The following is a 27,497-nucleotide window of genomic DNA, read 5'->3' on the forward strand; positions in this document are numbered from 1 at the left end:
CTTTCATAGTTGTGAAAGTTAAATTATTTGTGCAAGTGGGATTTTAAGGTACTGATCAGCAAATCCAGTCCTCCAGTGTGTTACCTTTTCTCATTCCATAAAACTTAAGTATCCATAGTCCTTTCACAGTAATTAAAAAAATGAACATGGAAATGTATTTCCCCTTCAAAGAAGCTTCAGTTACTAAATCTGCTGGTTTGATAGAGCAAGGATGGTGAAGAAACTCTGTGCTGAATCTGAGCCTGCCACAACAATCAGTGTTTTTGGACTGCCAGACAAATCAGTCCTAACAGCATATGTTCATTCCAGAGTCTTGACAAGTCTACAACCATGCAATACATATTTTCTTACTGTTACCAACTTCATGTCAATCACCAAACACATGAAATTGTAATGGTTACATATTTGAGAGGACATATATCCGGCTAAGGAGGACTAGAATATTAAATTAAAAAATTGTTAGCATAGGAAATTATGGCACAAAAAAATCTGTTGGGCTGAGGACTGTTAGACAAAAAGAGGACACTGGTGAGATTTTATCATTCAGACTAGCAGACTCCCCTATTATAACCTATTTATTAGGCACAGGAAGAATTTATCTGCTTAGCAAAGGGAAAAAAAATCCGTATTTGTTCCTCACATAACCTGTTTTTTAAATGCCTCTGTGATAGTTCTGTCTCCTGGCCTTGCTCCCATATAGCAATCAAAAAAAAATTATATAAAACTATAGAAATTATATATTGACAGTGTACTGTTTCTATAATGGGAATTGCTTTGAGCAACTTTACTGCTCCCTTACAGCTCCCTTCATCAGTAGAGTGGCCAATGGAGCTACACAGCCCAAAGGACACCAAACAGTGACCTGGTTCCCCAAAAGAGACGGACAGCTCCTGTGGAAATGAGGAAGATGCTCTCCTGCTCCCCCCTTCAGCCCCTCTTTTAAACTGTGATCATTAGCTACGTGCTTCTCAGAGGAGTCTGGCTGTCTCTAGCTGAGTACAAAGGTAACTTTAATACCTCTGCCTCACCTCGAATTCTATTCTATTACAGTGTCCTTGAAACCTATCAGGGAAAACAAGCCTAATTCCTCATAATTGCTCTGCATCAAAGCATCTTTCATAAGCAGGAACTACCCTGACTTCCTGCACTGCACCCTTCCAGGAGTGATAGCATCCCATATCTGATAAGGTAATCAAAGCTGACTGCAATACTGCAGGTGGAACTAGATTTTATGCATTATATCATTTCATTAATATTCTCTGTGTTGGCATTTTCCTCTTCTTATGGATGCATTTCAGCAAGTGTGTATTTTTTTTCCAATTCACTGGGATGATGACTTCAGGTAGTTATTGAAAATAGCCCTTATCTATTCTTTTTTCTGGTCAGTATTCTGCACAAATTGTCTTTTTAATAGGTACTTCCTACTTCCTTCTACAAGTCTAAATTACCTGTATTGTTGGAGACCCTGAATGTCAGGTGCTCCTAATTCAAATACAGTTCATATCCCTTGGTAAAAGACTGTGAATGCCCTGTGGCTCTCCAGCTATGCAGCCTTCCATTATATACCCATGGACTCACAGGAGTTGCACATCCTGATACTCCTGGCTGATGAGCAAGGAGACAAAGAGGAAATCATTTTACTTTGTCAGACAATGTCTAGGTCTCGGAGTTATTATTACTGAGTCCACACTCTTTTCTTTCTTGCTGTGAGAGGCAACACTTTTCTTTAGAAAAACTAACATCTAAACAGATGAGATAAAGTATGGAGAAAGGAATAATATATTATTCATTTTATAGACAAGTAACAAAGGTACAGGGAAAGTAAGATACACTCCTGTGGTCACACAGGAGGTCTTTGGCACAGGCATGTTCCAAACAAAGCCTTCACTCTTTGGTGAGGAGTCTATGAACTGTGAGATTCAAGGATGTTAAAGCTCTTTTGTTAAACCACAATTTCTCTTTTAAGCAACTTACAGCAGGGTTTTTTTAATGGGAGTATTCTATGATTTAATTAATCATCTCCAGACTCATCATTGCAGATTCAGTACCTGTATTTTTATCAAGCTGGAATTCAGTTTGGGATTTTTTGGGTTTGTGAATGATGAACCCTACCTGAATTCCTCCATGTTCTTTGTTTTGTTTTTATTAAACTTCCTTGTCTCCCTGTTGCTGGTCAATGTCCTTATTTACATTGATACTGTTCCCCATGTGCAGCAGGAAACTGGCTTGTGCACACAGTGAGCAGAGTAAATGCTGCAGGTGCTGAGTGGCTGTGCCTGCACTAAATCTGGGATGAGCTGTGAGTATGACTGAGCTCTGTATTGTGTGGAAGGAGTGAAATTTACCCCAGCCTACACCAAGTCTACACAGTGTAACATTGCCCTTTAATCTATATTAAGGTCTCCCTGTCCAGCAAATGAATTGGTTTTCTCCAGGATGGGGTTAGGTAAGAAATGAGTGTAATGGTGGGGACAATGAGGAGGCTTTGACTGAGATGAATCAACACAGCAGTGCAGCTAATGCTGACTGAATCCTTCCCCTCAGCCCAGGATTCCTTTCAATTGTTTCTAGAATGGCTTTTCCCACACATACTCATAGATGTCACCAGAAATATTAGAAAAGGACAACCATGAAAAGCTGTCCAATGGCATAATTCCTCTAGTATTCCCTTCCTGGTTTGTCCCAGCTTTAGAGCATGGCCTGAAAATGACCTTTAAGCAGGACAAACAAATGCCCAAGAACCTTCAACAATGTGCATTGTTAGATATGATCTAAGTCTCCAGGGATTTCTCTGGTTCAGAGGCCAATGCTACCAGGGTCAGAAGAAAACACAGATCTGCTTCAGAATAGTTTTTTTTTGGGGAAAGGGGAGAATCAGAGATAACTGGCAACATTTGATATGAAAGAGACAAAACCACAACTGCACTTCTCAGGGAACAGTTTCTCTCTTGGATGTATGGTTAAAAATAGGACCAAATTTGCACGTGTGCTTATGATCCCCTGAGTGGGTCAGGGTCTTTCTGTACTACACAACAGAAAAGCAGCCACAAAAACCTAAATCACAGACAGAAATCACTTTTCTGCTTCAGGATGAAGTGTATTCATCCCATCACCTTAACTAGAATTTTTGTGGCTTGGTTTCCTTTGTTTAGCTGCTTTGTGTGAATATTAAAGGATGATTTGGGGAGGAAGAAAAAGTGTCTCTTAAGAAACAGAAACACAAAGAAAAAACCCTTTTGTTTGCAAGTGCACCAGACCTTAGAAAAGTATATAATCCATGGACCATTGACACAATCAACTGTAATAGCTCCAAAAGAGCCATTGTGTTAATGTGGCTGATGAGCAGGAGTATTGCCTCTGCATACTAGAAATTCTCATGAAAATTTAAGAAACATGCAGACAGTGGATAAGTGAAGCATATAGTTCTTTGTAAAAAATGAGAACACAGCACTGTTAGTTTCATCAGAATGCAGAACAAACCACCAAGCAAAACATAACTTTAGCAGCATCTGATATTTTTTCTCAGATAAAGTAACTGATTTTTTGACAAAGGAAATGAAGCAGGTCCCATTCATCTGGACTTCATAAAGGGTTTTGATATAATACCATTTGGGAAATTACCAGTTAAGCAAGAGAACTTGGGGAATTTTAGAGGAAATCTAAAGTAGGCAAGGAAGTATCTAAAGGAGAGATAACAATTTAAAGGGAAAGCTTTGCAATGAAAAGAGCATGCTGATGGAGTTCTTCAAAGACTCATTAATTATTTTCATTAATGAATATGACACAGAAAGGAAAATGTGGTAATGAAATTTCCTCAAAACAGAAAACTAGGAGATACAATCAATGCAGAAGAGGACTAGAATAACATGTGGGTCACCTCAGATGATTTGGTGTCCTCAGAAATACAAATAGAAGGGCATTTGATATTGCATACTGCAAAGTCTTGAGTTCAGAGATGAAAAAGAGGATTTTTTCTTTTAATTGGTGAAGGTTTTCAAAAGGACACTGCAAGACAACTATAACAACTAATGCAAAATAGAAGTGAGAAAACTTCATCTTGGGATGCATCAGGAAAGTATGGGAAACAGTACTGAATTTAGACAGTGATGTAAGACCTGATCTTGAATATGACTGAGAATCACAGGCTGAAAGAACAGGATTAGTAATGTGATTTAAAAAAATGTACAGAATTTCATTTGCCTTTAACTTTTCAGTTTCTACAAATTTGTAGCTAAATATTCTGTTTTATAGTGCAAATAATCTGTTTACTTCCAAATCTTAATATGGGTTCAGTTTTTTTACACCCATTAACTTTTGATTTTATTCAGCAATGACTAAGACTGAATGACACCACCAAAGTAGACATAGATGGACAGAGACAGAATTTAGAGCCTCAAAAGAGTATTCTGATGTTGCTATGCATTAAATGATACACTATTAGTTACATTATGTACTGTCACGTCCTGTATGGCAGCAAAAGTGGGCTTGCTTGAAATTCTCTGGTTTTTATCTTTTTCTGCTTCCTAGGATTTATCCCTCTTCAGTCCTTTGGTACCTAACCTTTTTTCGGCGAGGTCTCAAAGATGTCTGTCAGATCCATCTCAGTCAGTTCCTTAAGATCCTTTGGTTGAATATGATTTAGATCTTCTGAATAATAAATATTTAAATTATCTAAATATTCTTTTACTGCTTTTTATTAATCCTGCTGCTAGATATTCCCAAACCTCATTAATATTTATCTCACTGAGCTCCATGCACTTATTTTCTTTTCTATTAAATATAGTGAAAAAATGTAAATGTTGAGCAATCCTTTTTCTCTCTGGCCAGTATCAGTTGACTGTCCTTTTGATTTAGGAGATATTTGTTTTCTTTTATCCATAGTGTATTTATTTTCTTCATGTCTTCTCCCAGGTTACTCCATTAACTTGAATTCTATTTTGTCCTCTCCCATCCTTATTATGTCTATATTTCTGTATTACAAATGTGGCTGCTTGTATTTTTAGCTCTCATTTATTGTGTTCTTTGCCTTCTGTCAGTTTTAAATGGACAGTGTTGCCATATTTACGATTAAGGGATTTTTCTACGTAGAACTTGCAGACTGCCTCATAAAAATATTAAAATATGTGCTTTGTGTATTTGTCATATATGCAGCTATAGAAGAATAATGCCTTTTCATTTTTGCTAATTTGAAATAGTGGTATTAGAAGTAGCAATTTAAGGAGGGCTGTTGTATGCAGGTGTTTGAATATGAAAACTGTGTGATTAAATACTGGCATCATTGTAGCCTGTGGGAATATTGCCATTGGCTTCAGCTGGGTTTGGATTTTACTTTGATTCTGCAATTGTACATGGCTTTAACTTCAAGCCTAGAATGAGATCGATGCCTTTAGCAGAAGTTCCAACACAGTAACATTATTCCTCTGCTTAAGAGCTTGCTGAACTGGGCAATATTTTTCAGGTAAGAGATGTTTTCACAAAAATCAAATTTATGTAGAATGAAGATGTTTCTATTTTAGAGCTAATGAACGACTTGAGTGAATCCGTCATCTGCATTTGCTCAAAAAACAGTATCAAAACATTTATGGATAATATGTTGTTTAAAAATATCTGATAAAGTCACAGACCCATTTGCATAAGTGTTTTCCTGCAGTGTTCCATCCACAATACTCATCAAAGAACAATTGAAACAATATTGTATTAATTGCCATTAAGTAATAAAAACATCCTTAAATTGTGACATTATGCAATTCTAATTCAAAACTGGAAGAACTTTGGTTTTTATTGTTGACATGACTTGATACAGGTTGCTATGTTTGAAGTTTGGGACAATGTCTAACAAAAATGCCTAAAAATACTATTGCTAGGCTATGACTACTCCCACAGTATGGGTGTGTATGTACATAAGTGTTTTTTAAACAATGATTACTCCACAGAATCAAAACTTGAATCATGAAGATATTTGGAATATCATAAAAAATTTAAGGCTTGTGGAGGTTTTCAAATAGCAGGGAATTCTGCAGGACATGCAGCTGATGTTGATACATGTTTGTGAGTGTGGCTGAAAGCTATGGTGGGACTATGGCACAGTATGCAGCTGCAGGCTTGGCACTTAAGGCTGGTCTAGAAATACAGGCACCTTTTTCTCATCTGACTTTTATTTATCAGGTATGATCAGTTCTTTGAGCTGCATCATGAGTTTTTAAGGAATTTGCTTTCTTATGTTGTGCAGTTAGAAGTCACTCTACAGCAACAACAGGAAGGTACTCACTCTTTCAAGTTCTTTGTGCAGTTTCTTATTGCCAACTCAATAGATATGAAAATTTTGAATTTCTCAAAAATTAAGGCTTGCATGGAAAAAAATACACTATTTTTATTTTAACTGCACTAAAGCCACAGTTTGTTGAGAATATCAGGGCTCTAGCTGTAGTTTTTTTTATTGTAAAAGTTATCTTAATTGTTTCATTCAGAATCAATAATGACAAATAAAACAAGCTCTTCAGACACTACATAAAAGGACAATATGCAGGCTACGTTTCAAAAATGTCTGGTTTTACAGGTTATTAATATGGATTGAGATTACTGTATTTTTGCAATTCAGATTCCATCTGGTTTTAACTTATGCTCTAGAAAATGAAAGTTTAGATAGAGATCTTGAGTAGCTGTCTTACTGGCTAGAGCTGCTTGGAGCTGTAGTGCCAAAAGAATGGATGTGAAAAAACTGACATGCAATGAAGGCTGATAAATAGAGATGCAATAGCATGAAAATTATAGTTATGAATAAAAGATTTATCCTCAACCCCATGATTTTTTGTATTATTTATATCATCATAGTATACAATTTTCCATCGTCACTTACTCCACGCTTCCGAGATTCTTCACAGGAAAGTAACTGATACTTTCAAGTCAGAAATACCAGCAATTGTTCAATAGCTAAAACAGGCAGTTGCAGGAGAAATGGCCATAACAATGAGCTGGAGCTGCTCATCTGGGATCATTTTGTTTATATTGATCTCTTGCCAGTGTTTGCACAGAATAAAATATCTTAGCTGGTTTGTAGTTTGGAAATAAATATAAATGTCTAAGGATGTATTGCCTTTATTCTTTCCCAAATGCTGGTGTGCCAGCAGGACACTTTCCAATTTGTTTGTCTTCTTTCTTAAGTATATAAAAGCCATTTAATACCAAAAATAATTAAAGTAATAAACAGACATTACTGGGTCCAACTAAATAGAGAATGAATAAACCTAAATATTTACTAAAGGCTTGTTGCAAAATGGCAGCATTATTCAAGTAAATCAACCAATATAGCCCCCACCATTAACAAATAAACACGTATGAAAAATGAACAGAATCCCCACTACTTTTCCACTCTTGTGCAGCTTTAACTCCATGATTGTCTCCAGTGTGGCAATGCATTCATGTTGAATTTCAAGCCTGGCAGCTGCCAGAGGTTCTCTGCTCCTCTAAGGGGAAGGAGTGGGAGCAGAATGGTGCCTGCACTCCTGGATGGTCCTCTGTCACAGCCTCTTTTTTCAGACTATAATGTTTAAAATCTCAAATCAAACGCTGTGCTGGACCATCATTTTTTCACCTCACATCCATCCATTTCCCTCTGCAAAGTGAGATGTCTCATTGCTAAGCAAAGAGGAGAGAAACTGATGCAGGTAAAGTCTTACAAACCTTCTCTTGCAGACGCATATTGTATCTTACTGAATACTAAATACAAAGCAGATACAATTTATGCTATGCAGTAAAATTGCACTAAGCACCATATTTATTGTATGTTTATTTGAAAGTGGAAAATTTCACCATGATAACCATTCTCTGATATTTAATACTATTCATGTTTGATTACAGAAACAGAGCGTGTATTTCAAACTTAAAACCCTCACTGCACTTGAGGTGTTACACACAGCTTGTTATGTGAGATACTGAACACAATTTTGCACAAAATTATTAAAATCTCCTTCCTGCATGAAATTCTTATGGTTTTTCTAAGTCATGGGGGACCATGTTGGATATCTCAGAGAAAGGTGATTTTTCTAAAGTGAGTTGCAATGCATGCTTTAAAAGGCTTCCTCATAATCAAAGTACAAGTCCAAAAAAGTTAAAAGTGAATTTAACATGAAAACTCAGGTCAAATTTATCCCTCAGACTCAAATAATCTCTTTTTCACTGTTTTGTTTTACTGAAGACAGGTACAAATATATGAACTTACTCTAAATCTTGAAAATTTTAATCAGATTCTATTTGATTTAGCAAAAATTTGTTCTGCACTGCTTACGTTGATGTCAGTGTACAAATATTCACATATCTTAGTATTCTTCAGGTATAATCCCCCATAGTATTCAAGTGGAATGCCTGCAGTTTTGTAATAGGGAAAATACCTGCACAGGGATAGGCTTTAAATTTTATGCTAAATATATTAAAATTCAAATGATGTCTTATGGAAAAGTGACTGAAACCAGGAGCCACGTATTAAATATCACATAAAAATTTTAGAGCAGCCAGAGCCAGATTATGCTCCCTGTGGAGACAAATCATAACACAGGGTAGAATTGAGAATGTAAGTATTAGGAAAAAACATGGCAACCTTCTTTTTCAGCACAATAAGATGGGTATAATTTCACCTCAGTGCCCAAGGATAGGGTTGCACTCCTTCAAACACTGCAGCTGAAAGATGGAATAGACTTTAATCGAGGTTCTAGATATCCTGTTATCTATATCCTCTTCCTAATCTATCCATTGTACTGTGCTATGGTGTTACCAGATCCAACTGCATCCTGCTTTGCTTTTAAGCAGAGAGTGCATTTTGGAGACTGAGTAAGGACTAGAGAATCCTTCCCCATCTTAGAGTAATCATACAGTACATCAGCTAAGTCAAGCCTTTTTGCCTACTCATTGTGTGAGTGGAATGCCAATCTAGGTTAAAATTCTGTGTATAGTCATTCACCTCTACCAAATATAAAATTCTCCTCTACCAAAATAAAGAGATTTTTTTTCCCACCACTTATTTAGGGAAGCATACTACATTGCTTTTAAATGTTCCTGTGTGGCCTCATGTCTGCGAGACTGGAATTTATCTGAATGTTTTTGTTGCCATTCTGTTGGCAATCAGTCCAGTCTTGCTGTCTTGCCAACTAAGGGATCTTAATAGCACTATCTGTTTTTCGAGTAGCATCATTTTTCTCTGTATTGCTCTATTTGCCTCTCATGCTAATTTTGCTTAGAAGTTTCTTGTGATAGGAATGCAGTTTTGCTTTGTAGTCTAATACTTAAAAAAAAGTATGAAAGCAAAATAACAATTTACAGATCTTTGTGTTTCTCTATTGAATTATTATGTTCTAGAAGACAAGTGGTTTCATAATTAATCCAGTTGGGAGGCATATAAAGGACTAATTTGGAACCTCAACTATCTTGGGTCTTCCCCTGGAATTTAGCAATATACTTTTTGATTCATTCATGCAGCTTGTATTTTTATAAGGTTAGTCTCAGCTGGTTCAGCTCACTTCTAAACACTTGCTAGGGAGCACACAGCAGCCACAGACACGGAGTACTGATGAAGGAGAAAGCAGAGTGGCAGCCTTCAGTTACTTACTGTGAATCATCCATAAATCCAGACCCCTTCAGATTCTCCCTCTCTCCAGCCAGCAGTAGTGGTACTTTACTGATACCCCAGTTTGGAATGCCTTCCTTTCCCAAAGGAGTGGTACTGCTGAGAATAAAGTGACAAGACTGTGCTGAGACTGTGAGACAGTGAGACTGAGTGCTGTGAATTTTTGTCAGCCTTTGCACAGGGCCATGCCTGCTACTCGTGCTGCCTTCCTACTTGCAGACTATATTCCAAGATTAATGCCAGAGAAAACTGGTCATGGTCTTCTGTTAGTCAACAAACACCTATTCAAAACTCCATGGATTTTTTATTGAGAGAAATGTATGACACAGCCATATGTGCTTTACTAAAACTCCCAAATATGAACAAGAAGACATATTACCCAAACTACTAGTGATCTTAAACAAATGTCATCAAACAAAAAGCATACTGACATCCAGCTAATACTTAAAGTAATAGTTTTGACACATTTTGAACAGGGTTGAGAAAACTGTTTGGCTACAGCTGACAAATAAAGAACTTTCCAGGCCATACTTGTGATTTATATTGGTTAAGAAATGGCACCAAACCCATTTCTTAATGTCTGAATCATAATTATGATATCTGATATGAGGCTTACTCCTGCAGAAGTCACTTACACAAAGTTTGAATTTGCACTGGGTATTTGGAATTTCCATTGTGGAGGCTCAATCTGCCCTCTTAGCAGTGACAGGAGATTTATAAAGACAGCTTGGCAGGTCAGAAGGGGAGGACCACCGCTGTCAGTTGTTCCCAGTGCTTTATCTGACATGGGCAGCACGGCACGGGACCAGGAGAGATTGTGTGCTCTGTGCACTCCTTCCCCACAGCAGCTCCAGAGATCAACTGTCCTTGCAACTGCTCCCAGTGATCTTGAGGAACAGTGGTTTGATCACTCCCATTTACCAAAACTACTGTAATAGGATCAGTTCCTTATGACTTAAAAGGTCAGTATATGCTGCAATAAAAATTACTATGAGAGAGTATTTTAGAATAGTTTAAAACTTGTTCCTGTGTTTTCTAGCTCCTCTGCTGACTGCATAGGTGCTCACAGAGGTAGGTGCAGACACAGTTTCTGAAACCTACAGTCACTTTCAAACCCCCTTATCCCCCTGAAAAAACCATTTTCCAGAGAAAGCAAACAAAATAAATCTAAAGCCATCGGAATATCCCTTACCTACTCAAAATAGAGCATAAAACCACAAAATATTTAAGCGATCAGGAGTGTGGAAACTGTCCAGCTTTCTGAGTTTTCTGTGGCCTAGTCAAGATTGCAGCTGCATTTAAGTAGCTGCTGGCACAACTGTTTCAACCACTGAATGTTTTTCACAAGCACAAGAATTGTCAAAAGATGAGTTACATTTTTGCCCATACTTTATCATACTGTTCTCAAGGTAAATTTCCTTTGGGTAATCTATGGATTCAAGGGACAAGCTCTAAGATAGGCCAGCAGAATTTGATTTAAAACAGTAACTGATTTAAATTGGTTTTATGTGATTTAGAAAAAAAAGCTTCTTTAATGGCTTTGTGTAAATGACATATGGAAATTTTAGAATAGCTATACTGAGCCCTTCAACAGTAGTCCACCAACCAATTTAAAATATATTTGAATATACCTGTGATTGGTTTCGTTATTTCCAGTGAGATGCTTACAAGAGAAATGTAGTCCCTTTTTCCTCTGTAAAACAGAGCTCTAAATCAAATTACCTTATCAAATCTTCAGAAGAAAAAGACAATTTCAAGCTTCTGAAAATGAAATCCCTTCATGTAAAAAAATTTGAGTTTTATGTAAGTTCCCTAAATCCATATGAACAATATTTCTCAACCCGAGCTTGTCTGTAAGACGAGGCCTAGTTTGTCAAAGACCAAAGATTGTAACCATGCTTACCTATGCTGCTTCAAGGGCTGTGTGTGTCCTGCAACTTTCTTGCCTTTTGCTTCTTCATTCCTAATAAAACACAATACTTTATAAGTAATATACTCAGTGTATCTTGAAAACACTTTATAGCTTCTTTGGACATGACATGTCAAACCAAGTGCCAAAAGAAAAGCAATTTTCCCTTGACTTAGCAAAAATGTACTCCACTTTGATGTATGCCTTTGATAATATCACAATATGAATATTCTTTGCATTATTCCCATCTATTTTTTAACAACTTCTGTAGGCAACATATGTGATGCTCAACCCTTTCTTTTGTATTTAATTATTGTAATATGTATTTTAGTTCCTCTGATTCCTCAAAAACCTGCCCAGCAGATTTTGAAGGTTAAATAAGTTTTCCGCTGTACATGAAAGTTTTTTTTTTGTGTGTGTGATGAAGTTCTAGTTCTTTTTATATTAAAATGCTCTTAAGATTTTTGTTGCTCTTTTAGTTAAATAGACACCATATACCATCCTTTTTTTCAAGCACTGCAGAAAGAATTAAAATAAAACCTGAAACAAAGTGTAAAGCTTTACTGTTGTTTTTAGAAATAGTGATCATAAGAGTAAAGTAAATACTGAAGTCTTTGTGTATAAACCTGTTTGTTTTTCTGCCTTTAAAATTTTAACACTTTGTGTCCCTTGTGTAAACTGAATATCTTCAATTACCAAAAATATTTGGTTAAACAATACATTAAGGAATTTCACTGCTCCTTAGTTCCAAATCACAAAATTTATTTACTTGACAGAGAAGTTTTCCAGCATCAGAAGACAAAGATTGGTCCTCATTCAAAAGTACAATGTTAACAATTTAAGGAATTACCTAATTTATTTAGTCTGTACTGATTAACTTCATTCTTGATGGAGACAGCTGCTATTGCATGTGATGACAAATGAAACTCCCTGCTATGCTGCAAAGTTTTCTGACTAAATGGGCTGGCTTCCTACCAGTCTCAATGGCCACAGAGAGCATGAAAAAGAAAAGAGATGAAAAAAAGTCTTGAGGCTTTTTTTAGTTGTTTTTTTTTTTTTTTCTGTTCTTAAAATTTGAATTCAAATTATCAAGCTGTGTTGATTTGAAAATTGGTGTTTATATTTTATTAATTGTATTGTGTGCTGTGACATGCCTGTGAACCTACAACAATTAACCAGCTTATTTTTCCAAGATATGAGTGTTGTTTCAATTATCCTTTTGAAATTTTATTTGTGGCATGCTGTAATTATATCTTGCACATACATTTTGTAAAGTTTCCCATTGAACTGACAAACTGTGCATTGTGTCGACAAACCCCAGCTTGTTGTGTTTGCTGTTTTGAGCATGCTGTGAAAGCTGGTCCCTTGTGCTCCAAATGTAAATTGGACACAGCTAATTGCACCTACAGCTGGTGAGCAGGTTCAGTGAGTGCCGATTTCTGGAGGGAAATGTGCCTCCACTCCTCATGCTTACACAGAGCTTTGAATCCTCCTTTAGATGTGCTTCATTATTGGCAGGGGTAGGCTTCACTGCCACTGCTTCTTAGGGGAAAACAGAAGATTCTGTACTTGTTGACATAAACACGGATGTGTTGACCAGTGGAAAATAAATTGTGGCTTGAAGAAAATACTTTCTGAGAGTAAGCCTGCATCAGTAATAAAGAAGTTGCCATGAAAGTGAAACTGCATGAACGCCCAAGGCCCAGCCTCCTTAGAGCAGTGCTAATCCAACACATTACAATCTCTGTATGCCAGCTAAATAAAACCAACAAAAGATAGCTTTAGAACTGAATACTAAAGGAAGGAGTGAAAACTTCTTTAAAAATTCCTATGATAGTTTGCTGATTTTCTAATGGCTACATACTAAGATCTCACAGAAGCTTTTGGATTGTGAATTACATCATTTCACACAAAAGAAGTAAACACACACTTTAAATTGCACAAGCCAACAGAAGGAGACCATGAGAAGAATCACCTTGCTAAATGACAAAATAGTAGGATTTTAATTTACTTATACTATTTTTACTTCTTCAGAATGACTATGTTCCTAATTCTTGGATACATAACAATATTGAGGAAAAAAACAATGGAAAGTTTGTTTGAAAATGCATGCTATGTAACATCACAGATCTAAGGCTTGTACTTTAATATAATTTAAGACAGTTCCATATTGGAAACCCCAGAATTCACTGAAAAATAAATACAATTACCATGCATCACAGAGGAAAAGAGAATCCCATGTATCATTCTGCAGGTAAAACATATTTTATAAGGACTTGACTTGCTGAAACTTTGAGATTGGCAAAGTCAAGATATTAGGGGCTTGTGGTCCTGTTAGGATTAGAGAGAGGAAAAATACTTTCTGTGTAAGTATAAAGTAGCTCAGTGTAAAGAACAAAGTGAACTGCCCCATTGAACAAAGAAGCAGCAGTGAGTTAAAGGAATGTTTTCCTGGGATCTCTATCAGGCTTTTCTTCAAGAGGTTTCGCGCTCAGCTGAATGTTAGAAGCAGATTATCTACAAATACACTTCACTTCTGCTTATGTATTATATTTCCCTGTTAATAATAGAATATTAAAGCTATTTTCTTGGTAAGCCAAGGCTTCTGATGTAGCAATAGCCCACCTCTTTGTGCGTCTCGCACATATTTTAGCAGTTGCAAGTACTTACTTAATACGTAATCTTTGTTTACAGACAGGGGTTGCAGAGGTAGAAGTGGAGAATTATGGCTGGAGCTATTCAAAGAGATTAGAATTTGCAGTTTGTTTTCAGCAGTGTTGAATAACATTGAGGATTGTTTGGTGGTGGTGTTTTTTTTGTTGGTTTTAAAACTTGGTGACATATTTAAGCAGATTTTCTGATGTGCTGCTTTACTGAAGTGTCTGCTTTCTCAGCATATATTTCAGTACAGTGTTTTCACAGTATCATGAGCATGTGCTTGGCACAACAAAACTGTCTTAAATTTTTATCTTTTCTTGCCGACCTTAAAAGAGGAAATGTTTTTCAATCCTTTTTAAAAATATGAGTCAACAAGAGACAACTCACATAAAAGGAGTGCATTTTCATGTAATGGGCACATCATCTCACACCGTATCCCTTGATTTGAATGGATTTCCATCTGCAAATGGCAGTGAAATAGTCCATATACAAGTCTGATGGTCTTTGCTTTTACTAATGATATGGTCTCCTTAATGACAATTAATGACAGTAAAACATGTCAGGAAGGGAAAAGTGTGATCATTAAGAAAGAAAGTGACCCTGTGATAGCAAAACACTTCACTTGTACTAGGTAAGGCAATTGCTCCCACTGTTTGCTTTTGTAAACAAAATGAGTGGTCAGGATGTTTCTCAGGATCAAGTGCATATAGGAGAGCAGCCACTGCTAGATTCTCGATTGCTTAATTCTAGAAGACAGGTGTACAAACTGTAAAAGGGACATATCTAGGGTAGCTTTGCAGACAAATGTCTCAAGGGACCTGTTGCTGCACAGTGTCACAAAGGACTGACAAAATGTGTAACAGCAAGGGGAATTGATGCTGTCACTTCAGCACAGAGTGGTTTCTGGGATTAGACAAGGCACTTTGCTGTATGGGGAAGTACAGCACTGGTATCAAAAGACAGTCTTGGTGTTCTATTGGCATTCAGTAGTAATGACACTTGATACCACATTCATGGGTTGGTGACAAGTGTCTTCAATGTGAGTTTACAGGATAAACTATGACAACTGGCGTATTGGTCATTATTTGTGGCAGTGTTCATTAATACAGAAGTAGGAGTGTCTTGTCAGTAGGAGTATCTTCTTAGTGGTACTGGCTCCAGCAAATACATCAAACATGTCTTTCATACTAATGTTCTTTAGCATATAAAATAAAGTGCAAGTTTTGGGCTTGAGCCAGCATCTCTGATTGCTTGAAGTGGTGGAGTAACAGTAATGTTCAGCAACTTCATTGCCCTAGAGTGGATATACACAAAAGTAGCTGTGCAAGAGAGATTTCTTGGGTACCAAAAAAAAAAAAAAAAAAAAAAAAAAAAAAAAAAAAAATCTACAAACCAAAGACCCATTGGAAACCTGGCTTTCTGCTGCTTCACCAAAAAGAGCTCAGTCCAACTGAAAGCAAGGCACTAACCATGCCTATTTATTTTAGGAAAAGGGTGGAGGGAGAATTACTTAATGGCAGAAGCTGATGATAGTGTTGGATGTGCTGGTCTGGAAGGAGCCGCTGCTACAGAGAGCCCTGCTCAGCTAATACTGAACTGAAGGAGCTCCAACATCCACGTCTGTGCCAGGGAATTCAGCAGGGACATCACTGCCTGCACGAAGCACAGACTGATGTCTCACTGCTGCTATATAGAACTAAAATTTAAGGCAAAGATGAGAACAAAATGGAAGGCAGAATCGCAACTCTAGCCCCCAGTAGGGTCTGAACCAGACACGCGGGGCAGCAGCAGAAGCACAGCACACACTGTAACACCACTTTCCCCACTTGCAATGAGCCGCTCGTATTGCCAAGGGAAGCGCTCACACAGTTATTGAGGTTTATCCGTGCGGGCTCGCCTCGGGCAGGCCGGCCCGGCCCTGGTGTCCCTCACCCCGGCAGGGCTGGCACCCGCGGGCCGGCACCGCGGCCAGCAGCCGCTCGCCTCACGATCTCCTGTGTGGGGATATCGGCGGCAGGCAGGGAAATCGGCGATAGGGACGAAACTCAACGATAAGCAGCAAAACCACCCGCAGCAGCTTACCCACAGTCCCGACAGGCGCGGATAGCGCGGCGACCCCGCCTCCCGGCCGTGCGCCGCCACAGGCGGGGCCGCGCAGGCGTGTCACAGCGGGAGTGTAAGTCTCCATTTTGTGTTATTTTCGCCCCTTCCCCTTGTCCCCGCCGCCGGTGGCTCCGGCGGGAGCGGCGGGCGGCGGGCGCGGAGCTGCGGGCAGCGCTGCCCCGCTCCTGAGGCACCGCCGCTCTCCTGCCCGCCGCGCCGCCGCCCCTCACGGCCCCGCCGTCCTCCTGCCCCTCCCCGCTGGATGTGGGAATACCCTCGTGGGGAGGTTTCGCGCGAGTTAAAATTGTTTTATTTGCCCCTCGTGGGCGCTGCTGTGTCCCCGGTGAGCGGCGGAGTTCGGTGTGTTACAGCAGATCCATCAGTTCCCGTGCTCCGGCAAAACGGGAGGCAGTCATTGCAGCAGCCAGCCCGTGCTGGGTCACTGAGACCGAGCAGTCGCTGAAGTTTGAATTTCTGTGTAACGCTGTAATGCTAAAAACCATTTCAGAAACATTACGTGCTTCGATCGAGTGCTTTTATACCAGTTCCTAAATGATTTTAGCTGAACATGGGTAGGTTGCCTGACAGTACTGTACACTAGAAAAAGGTAGCTATGTTTTTCCGAGGATACCATGTGTCCAAGGGATATATTTATATTGGAGATTCCTAGTAACTCATTTCAGAAATTAATAAAATCAAGATGAAGGACAAGAAAAAGACCCACTCCCTACCCCCTTCCTAAAATAATCCTATTGTTCTCGGCTGTAGGATGGAACCTAAAATGTGAGCACAGAAGTTTTCAGCTAAAAGTTTTGACACAAAAAATATTTTAGGTTCAAATTATTTTTGGGGGTGTAGTGTAATTAAAAATCTTACATGATTTCATAATCTTAAAAAGAGGAAAATACAAAGTTCAGTTCAAAGAGCAACTGTGCAATATGTCCACCCATAAGCAATTTTTAAAGTATTAATTTTTGAATGTTGGATTTTGGTGATCCAGATAAGGCATTGCAGAACATGTCCTATATCTTAATTTAAAACTGAATCACTGAAATGTCTAATGGAAAAATGGCATTAAATATTTTGTCTTTTTCCTCAGGCTTATCTCCAATAAATAGCAGGTCCCCTTATTCCATAACCTGCATTCACATTTCTTTTCAAATGCACTTTTAGACATTCTGAGTAGTTTTAAATCTTTGAATGACAGGAAAGTACTTTTCCTATCTTTAAAAGTTACGTTCTGTGTGCTGAAAAATTCTACACACAGACACTACTTCTATCCTGTGCGAGGCAGAGTGCTGGCAAAAGCTGAGTTTAGTTTGCTTGTCAGTTTCACCACTTACTATGAAACCTTTAGTTCATTTCTTGCAGCTTGTTTTTATTTTTTTTCCCTTGTGAGACGTTTTGTTAGAGGTGCTGCTAGTTTCATTCAATAGAAGCTGTTACTTTTCCAAGTATAGCATTTCTAATGCAAGTTCTAATTCAATCTCTTCAAAACATGCTATTATAATAATGCAAATTTAATTGGTATTGTAGTATTGAGAAAACTTAGAAGAATTAAGGCAGCAATATGTGAAAGCTGTTTTCATTCACTTATTTATTAAACATTTAATCCTTTTTTCAGATGCTTTTATTCAGTTTATAATTTCATTTTCTTTGTTATCGTTTGTGTCTCAGAGTGCAATGAGAAGAATGTGTTACACAAAGCTTGTAGTCATAGTAAAGTATTTTAGTTTGACAGTATGTAAAAGTATTCAGTTTTGACATTTTAGTTTGAGCTGTGTGTTTGCAGTTTCCATTGACTTTGCTAGTGACCAGGTTAATACTTTTACATGCTGGGAAAATTGGAGGATATAGAGATGCTGTTGGAAACAGTGGGTCAACTCATATAACTTAACATTGCACATGGGATTATCCACTTGTCTTGTATATTACAACTGTGTATGTACTTTATAGGATTTGCCTTTTTATAGTTACAATGTATAATCCTCTCATTCGTTTTGTCATCTGTTACATGAATCCTTTTGTGAATTTGCAGAAAATTGAATTCCTCAGTTTTATACTTGTCAGTCATTCTTTCTTCTCCAGTATCTGCAGCTTCAATGATGTCAATTACATTTATTTATATTGTAATTTTTCCTGTTTCTCCAAAGGTTAAAAATATTGTTGCTTTCCAACTTTGTCAGCTGATCTGTGTATAGAATGTCTTTAGTGTGTAAATAAACAGCTTCAGACAAATTGGCCATGCTTACTACAGAGGGCCAAATGTTGATATATTAAGTCTCCAAGAAAAATGTTGTTGATTTCTGTAACTCAGATCCTAACAGGAGAATGATTGCAAACTGCAAATTGATTACTTTCAAATATTTTGGTGCTGTGTAGGCACTGTTTTATTTTGTGCATCAATCTAAGTTGACCAGTATCATCCGTATTTTCTCCTTATTAAAATAATATCTCAAGTGTCTTTTTTGCCTTCCTATAGATTTTTTCTCACTTAGATTTAAGTTATTCTTACAGGGCTACATGGTTTTGTTGCTTTGTTATTTCCATAAGCTCTAGGGGGAGATGGACACGTTAAAGAACGTCTTAATAAATTACATTCATTTTTCTTGTCTTTCTCTACTCCACCAGTAATTTATCAAATAAAACTCTCAGACATGTTTGGTGCAATGTGTTCCTTGTGCATCCTTGCAGTTTATACCTCATGTTTTCCAAGTGCAGTGTTCAAATGTGTATGTAATTGTGACTTTTTGTTTGCTTGTTTGGTTTTTATTTATTTTTAAGACCTAACCAAATCTCAGTTTGTTTTGTTTGCTGATAAATGCCTGCTGGGTTGCTTTGCATACCAGGGAGGGAAATATGATTGTCCCTAAAGTGACAGGATAATTCTGCATATCCATGGTAAACAGTCAATGTCAGAATTTGGAGTCTTTCACTTTTTCATGTAAGTTTTTGTAGTGAAGGAGTTACCTCTCCACATAATAATGTGCACACAAACTATGGATAAAATTGGGTTGTGTGGGAAAAGCAACTTCATAATCAGCATTTAGAAAGCTTTACTGATAAAAAGGAAACTTGCATTAGTTGAATGTGATTCCTGTTGGAAAGGGTTGGATCTGGCCCTGATTGTGCCTAACCCAGCACCCTCAGTGTCCCTGCAGTGTCCCTGGGGACTGTGCAATTAGGTTTCAATTGTGCTCCCAGTGGCTCAGCTGTTGAAAGGGTTTCTGCAGAAGCCCTCAATTAAGACTAGTTCCTCCTTCCTTCCCTTAAATTCCAAGGCAGTCTGCTAACTGTATCCTACATGGAACAGACTGGAAAAGGGCTGAAAGAGCTCTCCTCCCCCAGTGCTTGGACTGCGAGGGGGAATCCCAAGCTGTAAAAGGCCCCAGAGTGGAGGTTCCTAAGACTGCAGTCCCTGAGGGGGATATCCCAGGTGGGAGCAGGTGTGTGCATAAATCCCTGCAGATTGTTACAGTAACAGGGTAGAATTTTTCAAATTTAGAGAGTGCTTCTGCAGGCCTGCTCCTCTTGGAAATGGCATGGCTATTCTAATAGCAAACTTGAAAAATTGTAAAAAGGTCTTGGGAAAAAAAGCTGGTTTTAATCTTTTGGGTAATACTAAACAAAATGTCCTTATTGTGAGATTTAAATAAGCCTTTTTATTTTATTCAGACTGTGTGCTTCTCCTCTCATCAATCTGCACTGCAATACTGAATATTCCCAGTGTGGCTCATCAGATTTGCATTGTAACACATAACAACAGCTGCATTTTTCTGCTTCACATTTGTAGCTACTCCAAAGTACAGAATTTCTGTATTGGCACTGCAGTGATGTCTGTTACTTTATCAATATAATGCTCTTACTGCATGAGGAGCCAAAATAATTTGTATCAATTCTTCTGAATGTAAAGCTTTTTTAGCATTAATGTTTGCAGGGATTTATCAAGGTCTTAAGTCACTGAAAATCTGATGTGTCTAGTAGGTATTGGCCTTGGCAGGTGTTTTGTTGTTCAGAAGTCATTGCATACTGAATTGTTGGAATACTTTATATATGTCATTTAATTTGCTTTCAAAGTTATTTCTGAAATGTTAAAGAATAAGGCTTTAAATTGGCATAGTGTTGATGCTTGGCACTAAGTATACATATTATTTATCCTGTTTAGTGTTATTATGCAAATACTGAAAATTAAGTACCTTCTAAACTGTTTTGCTGGATTTGTGCGCGAGTCTTAACTGAGAACTAAGAGATAATGAAGGCCTGTTAGAAAGCAGTAGGTAACACATGAGGCTTAAATTTGCATTTAGTTCGCATTAGGAATGACATCAGTGTTCTGTTAGTGAAAACAAAATAATGATTCCTTAAACTGGTAGGAAGTAAAGTGTTTAATAGGGACTTTGGATTTTGAAATAGCTTTTAAATAGCATTCATGCAGTAATGTTTTATAGATGGTCACTAAAATGAAAAGGTGCTTGATTTTGTTGTTTTCTGTTGTCACTACTTTGCCCGTTTTCATGCTTTACCTGACTTTTGTTATCTTCCTGATACTTCCCTTTCAAAAGGAAAAAAAGGAAAAAAAGGAAAAGTAATTAACTTTGTATACTTTATCCACGATCTTTTTGGCATTTTTATGAATCAAAACCAATTGCTTCATTACTTGTTTGTTTGGTATACAGTAGCAGAGCAACCTAGCTGACATTCTTTAGATCCCTCTATGAACTTTGAAATTACACTTGCAGAAAAATGCACGTCTCCTTTTTATTTCTTGTGATGGGACATCTAATAATTTCAGGCTTTCAGTCTTTTTTAAGTGCATGTTGTGTTATTAAATATTTAAGAATTATATGGTTGTGATGAATCCTATTTCAGAAGAGCAGAATTTGGTTCATTGCAGATAAATTTTCAGGTTTTTACTTGTTTTTAAAACATTCAATATTAGAAAGAGAGGGGGAAAGGACAGAAGAGAGCTTGCCTAAATCTGGGGTTTATGGGTCTCTTAAGTCTTATTTTTGATTAAGCAGATGTTTTGCTGAAGAAAATGTGTAGTCTTCTTTAAAAATATGGTTACGTTCACATATTTATTGGAAAACCAAAATGCAGACAAACAGCTCAAATGAAGACCTAATGGTCTACCTAATATTTTTCCAGAAAATTTTAGGACCCCGGAGTTCAGCTTCCATTGCTTTGGAAACTGTTATCAACTAAAGTTGATTTTATCATTATAGACTGGTGTAAGATTAGTTATTTTCCTCTTAAAAACTATAGTGAAATATTGGTAGTGAAATATTTGTATTATTAATGTAGCAAGTTTTTATAAGTGTAGCTATCATGAGTTGTCCTACTAAGGACTGAATTGGAAAAGGGAGAATACAGAATATTCTTGGTAGTCCCACTGTAGCAATGTGACTGTGCAATGGGGGATAGTAAATAGCTGTGGGGTGGGAAAAGCTGCTTGTCTGCAATTTTGTAACAAAAATCAGAATTAGAGTTTGAAGTTCTAGGAGAGGATTTGAATCAGGAAAGAGGTGGTTGGATATTGAAGCTAAACAGTGCAAGGAATCTTGTTCAGGATACAATTCGAGGTACTTGAAGGTTAGACAAAACAGTGCAGTTGAGTATAGGTATTTTGATAGGAGTAGTCAAATAAATGAAAGTTACTTTCTCGGGAAAACGAGTTTTTTTAAAGGCGTTTGTTTGCCTCAAGATATAGAGTATTGCTTAAAAATTTGAAAGGAATATATGAAACTAAAAGTTGTATCCCATTTGGCAGTTGTTTTTCCTTTATTTTTCTAGTGTAATGTTAGTTTTTGATCATGCATGTGGGCATTCATTGTATATTGAAAATAGGAATATGAAGGCAGCATTAGAAATGATAAAACCATTCTACATTATTTCTTAAATGTTTTATAGTTATTATAACACATTGTAACAGGATCTGTTTTGTGTTGAGACTGGATGATGTCGTTATCAATAATATTTGCCAGTATTGTAAGGAACCACCCACTGCACTCAGTGTGGTTTATTTCCAGGTACCAGGGTCTCTGTAAGTCTGTTTGCAAGGTCAGAATACTTCACACTGACTGACTGTGCAAGTGTCTGTGCACAGTGATCAGCTCCCTTCTCAGCCTTCCTGATAAACTGAATAAATTAAACTCCTTAATAGGAATAGATGAGGATATCAGATAGCTGCTGCAGACAAGCTGTAAAATTCTCTGTGAGCAAAGGAGAAAGGAGAAGACCAGAATAGTGTGCCAGAAGAGAAATGTTGCCATAATCTGAAAGGTTTGGCTGGCCTGCAGCAGTTCAGAGAATGAATCAGTGACACGCAAATGGAGGAATGCTGTTCTGGAAAGCTGTGCTGTTCATGATCCACCTCAGCATGTGTCAGCTCTCAGCAAAGCTGGTTTTCAGAACGCTGTTCTCTTGCTTATTGTCTCAGAGGCCATGTCAAATAGTACCAGGTGTGCTCACAATGATCTGAGCATGGATAAGGGGACCAAATTCTTTAAAAGACTTTTGACTCACCTTACTGCTCATAAGAATTACACGGGTAGTGCAGTTTCTGCAAGGAAACAGCCAATACAGAAAATTCATTTGTGAGCCATGAATACTTATAAATTCATGTAGTTAATAGTATTTACTTTAGGTTTCCTTTCTAGATGTTCTAAGTGGTTTATTAAACTGAACATCTCTTTGTAAATGCTAAGAAGTGAAGCCTTAAAAGCAACTAGGCCAGCAGTAATTTGGACTGGTGCTGTTAGATAAAGTTCATTATTTGACAAAGCTATGTTGTCCTATCACATCCCTCAACTGGGCAAATAATAATGAGACTCTCTGTCCTGCTCACTGTTGCTTTTTCTCAAAAGTACCAAAGCCAAACTTCAGCTTTTAAAGTGTCTTTGTTTAGTTGCATTTTGCTCTCATGCTGTCTCTTCCAGCTTGGGCAGAATCCTCTTGTTGCTGTTGGTATGGAAATTTTAATTTGATGGAGGTTGAGCATTGTGAACCTAAACAGGGTTTTCAGCTCCCCACACTAATAATTCTCATTTCATTCGGCACAAGTAATAGAACCATTTGCAGTGACCTTGCTTTGGGGTTTGTATAAAGCATAAGGTTTCTTTCCTTGTTTTTTCCAGTCATTACAAGCAATGGTCAGCTTTGGTGGCTCTAAATGCTGTGTAACTCCTGGTGTAACATCTATCTTTCCACAAAGGAAGGTGCTGCCAGCTAGTTCAGCAACAGCTCATTTGTGTATATTTCTGAGAACTTCTAATCTTTATAACTAGAGATTTTTTACTAGTCAGCACTGATTGTCAGGTTATTTATGCTGCAGATCTTGATATTTTTTTAGTCATTAACTCTGAAAAATCTAAGATAATCAATGTAATTGAGAAGCTTTAAGCAACCACTGCATGCTAGGTGATCAAGGAGGCAACTACAGGCCACTCCTACAAAACCCAATTTTTAAAATATTTGTGTAAATTATCTTTTTTTTTTTTTTTTGTTTTGATATCAAGTCTACATCTTAACTGAGACAGAAACTTGCATAACTGGCAGAAGAGGCTTTTCTGTCTAGAGCTGAATTATGCACCTTAGCCTGATATTGAGGGAGTAGAATTTCAGAGGAATCTTTTCTGAATCTGAGGCTCTTGGGGATATTTCAAATAATATTTAAAGATGGTTTTATTTGGGTAAAATGTTATCTTTTTCTTTCCTTAAGTAGTTTTGTCATCTTTGTGTTACTACAAGGAACCTGAGACAGACTAACATTGTGCAAATCTGATTAAAATTATCTGTGCTGTTTCAAAGGTCAGGCACACTCAGTGAATTTGCTTTCAAATTATTTTGTTTATTCTGTGTACGTATGCATCTTGAGCTCTATAAAGGTCAGGAGAGGAGATTCATTTTGGAATTTAAAATAAGTTGGGTTTTTACTGCTGGTAGCCCTGGTTAGTTTCATTTGAACTAATGAAAATTGTTTCCCTTTGTTGGTTTTCTTTTGCTGTCAGTTCTATTTTTCTAGTGAAACTTGTTTGTAACTATGAAGTCTATTTGAAAATAAGACAGTATTAGTAATACATTTAACAAAATAAATTATGTGGGCTTAAAAATTAAGTACAGTTTGTACAAATTAAATAGTAGTCTTATTTGGTTTTTGATTTCTTGGCTTTAATTCATCCGATAGACGAACTGTTTTCTCAACTAGACTAATATATTTAAAGGATACACAACGTTTAACTGTCTCTTGCCACAAATGATTTAATAAAACAGGTGTGGTGATGCAATTTCTCTAGAATTTATAAGAGTCCTGCTATTCATGTTCAGGTTGAATAATATAACCACAAAAGGATTCATGCGTGTGTTGTGAAGCATAACTAATTGCAGTTTTTAGTCACAGAAACAGTGACAATTAGTAAGGAAGTGGGCTTCTATTAAATACAAAAGGAACTGCATTGTAAGAGCCTAATTTTTGTCCTGAAAAAGGCTGTTATATAAGCTCCCTTGCATTCCAGTTCTGTCTCTAGCATGGTTGAAGCATTTGAGGTTGTTTGATGCAAAAAAGTTTTTAGTGATACTTGTAGGAAGGAAGAAATTTTCAAAACAATAATAATGATTTTCACTAAAATATGAGTACATGTTTCAAAGTTTACATTCATTTGAGAAGTCTTGAGCTATTTAACCAAATCAGATTTTCCTGCCAAGAGCATTCTGACATGTTCTTTTCTGACTTAAGGAGGTGAAATCTGAATGAGGCCGGTTGAATGAACTTTGTACTAAAACTTAACAAAACTCTGTGTTTCAATGCACATTTTACTGGAAGGATGAACAAATTTTGCAGTTATATGAGAGGTTAAGAAAATTGTTCTGAGTCTTTTTATGTGTAGAAGAATGTAAATCTCATGTGGGCAGTTGTGGTGCTTTCAAAAGTAAGTGATATCATTGTAAGCAGAGCACTCATCTACTTTTTCAAAGATTGGTTCAGTGTGTATTTAACCTGCAGTTGCTTCAGTCTGTGTGGATGCAACCAAACTGGGCTGTTAGTAGCAACACACTGGTTTCTTTTTAGTTTATGAAAAAAAAAGTTTTAAAAATTGCTTTTTTAAGTCAGGTGTTTGTCCAGGCTGGTTGGCTCCAATTTCATAGGGCAGACATTGGACTGCTGGGTGCCTCCTTTGAAGGACACAGAAGATGGTGAGGCCTCAACTGGGTGCCTTTGCTTGTGGGGGTTTTGCCAAGATGCTGCTCCTGCTTTGAGGCTTTTGTTTTTCTTGCCTGCTTCTTACTAATTAGTATAATTTGCAAGCTTCCCTCCACTGATTCATTACATTTTGTAGCAGGCACTGTCATTCCTATTTACCTAAGTGTTTTCAATGAGAAAGATTTCTGTGTCAGCTTTTCCTGTTTTGCTGTTTGAATCCTAGTCCATTAATTAACTTCAGTGTTTTATGCCTGTTGTGAGATGTAGCCTTCCCAGTGCTGCAGCTGAAGCTGTAGCTATTAGTCCTTGACAGTATGATTTAAGAAAAAAAAATTAAAATTGGAATCATAGGATTTTTGAATTAGGATATATTTTATAACAAAAACCTCCAAAACTCCAAGCATTGTGTATACTTGACTTGGAAAATTTTCTGTTAAATAATATGTTATCCTGTTTTTCCCTTTCCCAGGTGCCAGGGGAAAAAAATAGCTTCTAGTATTGTGATATTAACACTTTCCATGTCATGTTAATTCTGATGTGTGGCTGGTTTTGGGAAGACTTGCTTATATGGGATAAAATCCCAATGTGATGGGTGCTGTGATGGCACATCTCTGAGAGGAGAGCTTGAGGGTAATACAGACCGAGTATCATGATCTGCATGCAGAGGAATAGAAAGAACAGAAAGGAAGAAATGGTGGAAATATTGTTCTTTAGAAGAAAATTAATAACACAACTTCGGGAGTGAAATGTAAGGGCTGGTGTTGCACTTATTCAGGATTCTGGCTTATATAAATAGTTTGGATGCTACTTGGAGCTTCTAAAATTACTTTGTTATTTTCTTCCAGAACTGTGTTGTGTTATAGAACCACATTCATATTCATATACTTACATGTAACAAAACATTTGTACCAGTGGAGATCTTTGATATACAAAAGAAACTCTTTTGAAGTTTGAGATTGGTAGTAGATTCTGAGGTATTAGGTACTAAGCATCCTGTGAGATAAATTTAGAATCCTAGAATTAGAAATACTTAGTCTTTGAACTTTTTTCTTATTATTTGATACTGAGACCAGAGCAGTGGCTTTCTGTGTATGGAAATTTGGTGTATGGTGTGAATGTGCTATTGTGGGCACTGCATAATCATGTACTTTGCTGCATTTGCGCATTTATTTTATTGTCATTAGGAAGCTTATAATGGCTATTTCTCCTGCAGTGTAGGAGTTACTTCCTAGGTAAAATTCTCTAATGGATTGTTTCAAACTGGTGTAGCTTTATCTGAAAAAAAAAATATATGTATGTATTAATTTTGATATATTGTATTGAATCTGTTTGCTGCCGTGTTGTGGTGGATTGCTTCGGTTCCCTTGGGTGCTTCTCATTTATGCTGTGTGTGCAATGCAGGTGATTTTGGGCAGCATTCTGGGACTCTTCCTTTCAGATTCCTGTGCATATGGACTGCAACAATGGAAACTCAATCTGAGCGCAGCTGATGTTTTCTGGAATACAAAGCACACAAGTGCCTCGCTGTTCCTGCAGTTGTGTGTGCACCTGGGATGGCAAATATCAGTGGCTGCTCTTGTCTTCTGCTGCTCTTGTGCCTGTAAACTCCTGAGGCTGAAAAGTTGTGGCTGGATTCTTCTTTTGAGCATTATTCATTCTGTCCACATATATCAGGTGTTTCTCTTGTTACCTGCTTAGTGTTCCATGCTGAAAATTGGCTGAATTAGTTATGCATTTATTGAATTCCCTTTTATTCTGGAGAATGTGTACCATGTCTTCAGGAAGTTTGAAGAAAAAACTGGAGAATACAGAGAATTAAGTATTGTCGGTGTTGAAAAACATAAATCAGAAAAAAAAATGAAAGCATTGTTTAAATAACTTCCCATAAATGTGTAAGATTCTCATTAGTCCAACATCAGAAGTCTAATGAATATTAATGAATGAGATCAAAGACATTTAGAAATCAAAGCAAGTAAACAATTATTTTTAAGAATTATATAAGTTTTTAACTG

General features: G+C 37.2%; 1 protein-coding gene and 1 long non-coding RNA gene across 7 annotated transcripts in view; one reads left to right on the forward strand and one right to left on the reverse strand.

Moving 5' to 3' along the window:
• Positions 1-16,248, reverse strand: part of LOC115497013 (uncharacterized) — a 46,492-nt gene extending 30,244 nt beyond the window's left edge. For all 5 annotated transcript variants that reach the window (XR_012058043.1, XR_012058040.1, XR_012058044.1 and 2 more), the window contains exons 1-3: positions 16,116-16,248; positions 11,520-11,579; positions 9,599-9,715 (exon numbers count right to left, since the gene is read on the reverse strand). This is a non-coding gene — a long non-coding RNA (uncharacterized lncRNA). The remainder of the gene's footprint in view (positions 1-9,598; positions 9,716-11,519; positions 11,580-16,115) is intronic.
• FHIT (fragile histidine triad diadenosine triphosphatase) overlaps positions 16,233-27,497 on the forward strand; it is a 525,169-nt gene continuing 513,904 nt past the window's right edge. The window contains exon 1 of one of the 2 annotated variants that reach the window (XM_072934992.1): positions 16,233-16,359. The gene's annotated coding sequence lies outside the window, so the exon portion shown is untranslated. The remainder of the gene's footprint in view (positions 16,360-27,497) is intronic. The other variant, XM_030283431.4, reaches the window with a different exon arrangement.

The sequence above is a fragment of the Taeniopygia guttata genome, chromosome 12 (assembly GCF_048771995.1).
Source record: "Taeniopygia guttata chromosome 12, bTaeGut7.mat, whole genome shotgun sequence".
NCBI classification, from domain to species: domain Eukaryota; kingdom Metazoa; phylum Chordata; class Aves; order Passeriformes; family Estrildidae; genus Taeniopygia; species Taeniopygia guttata.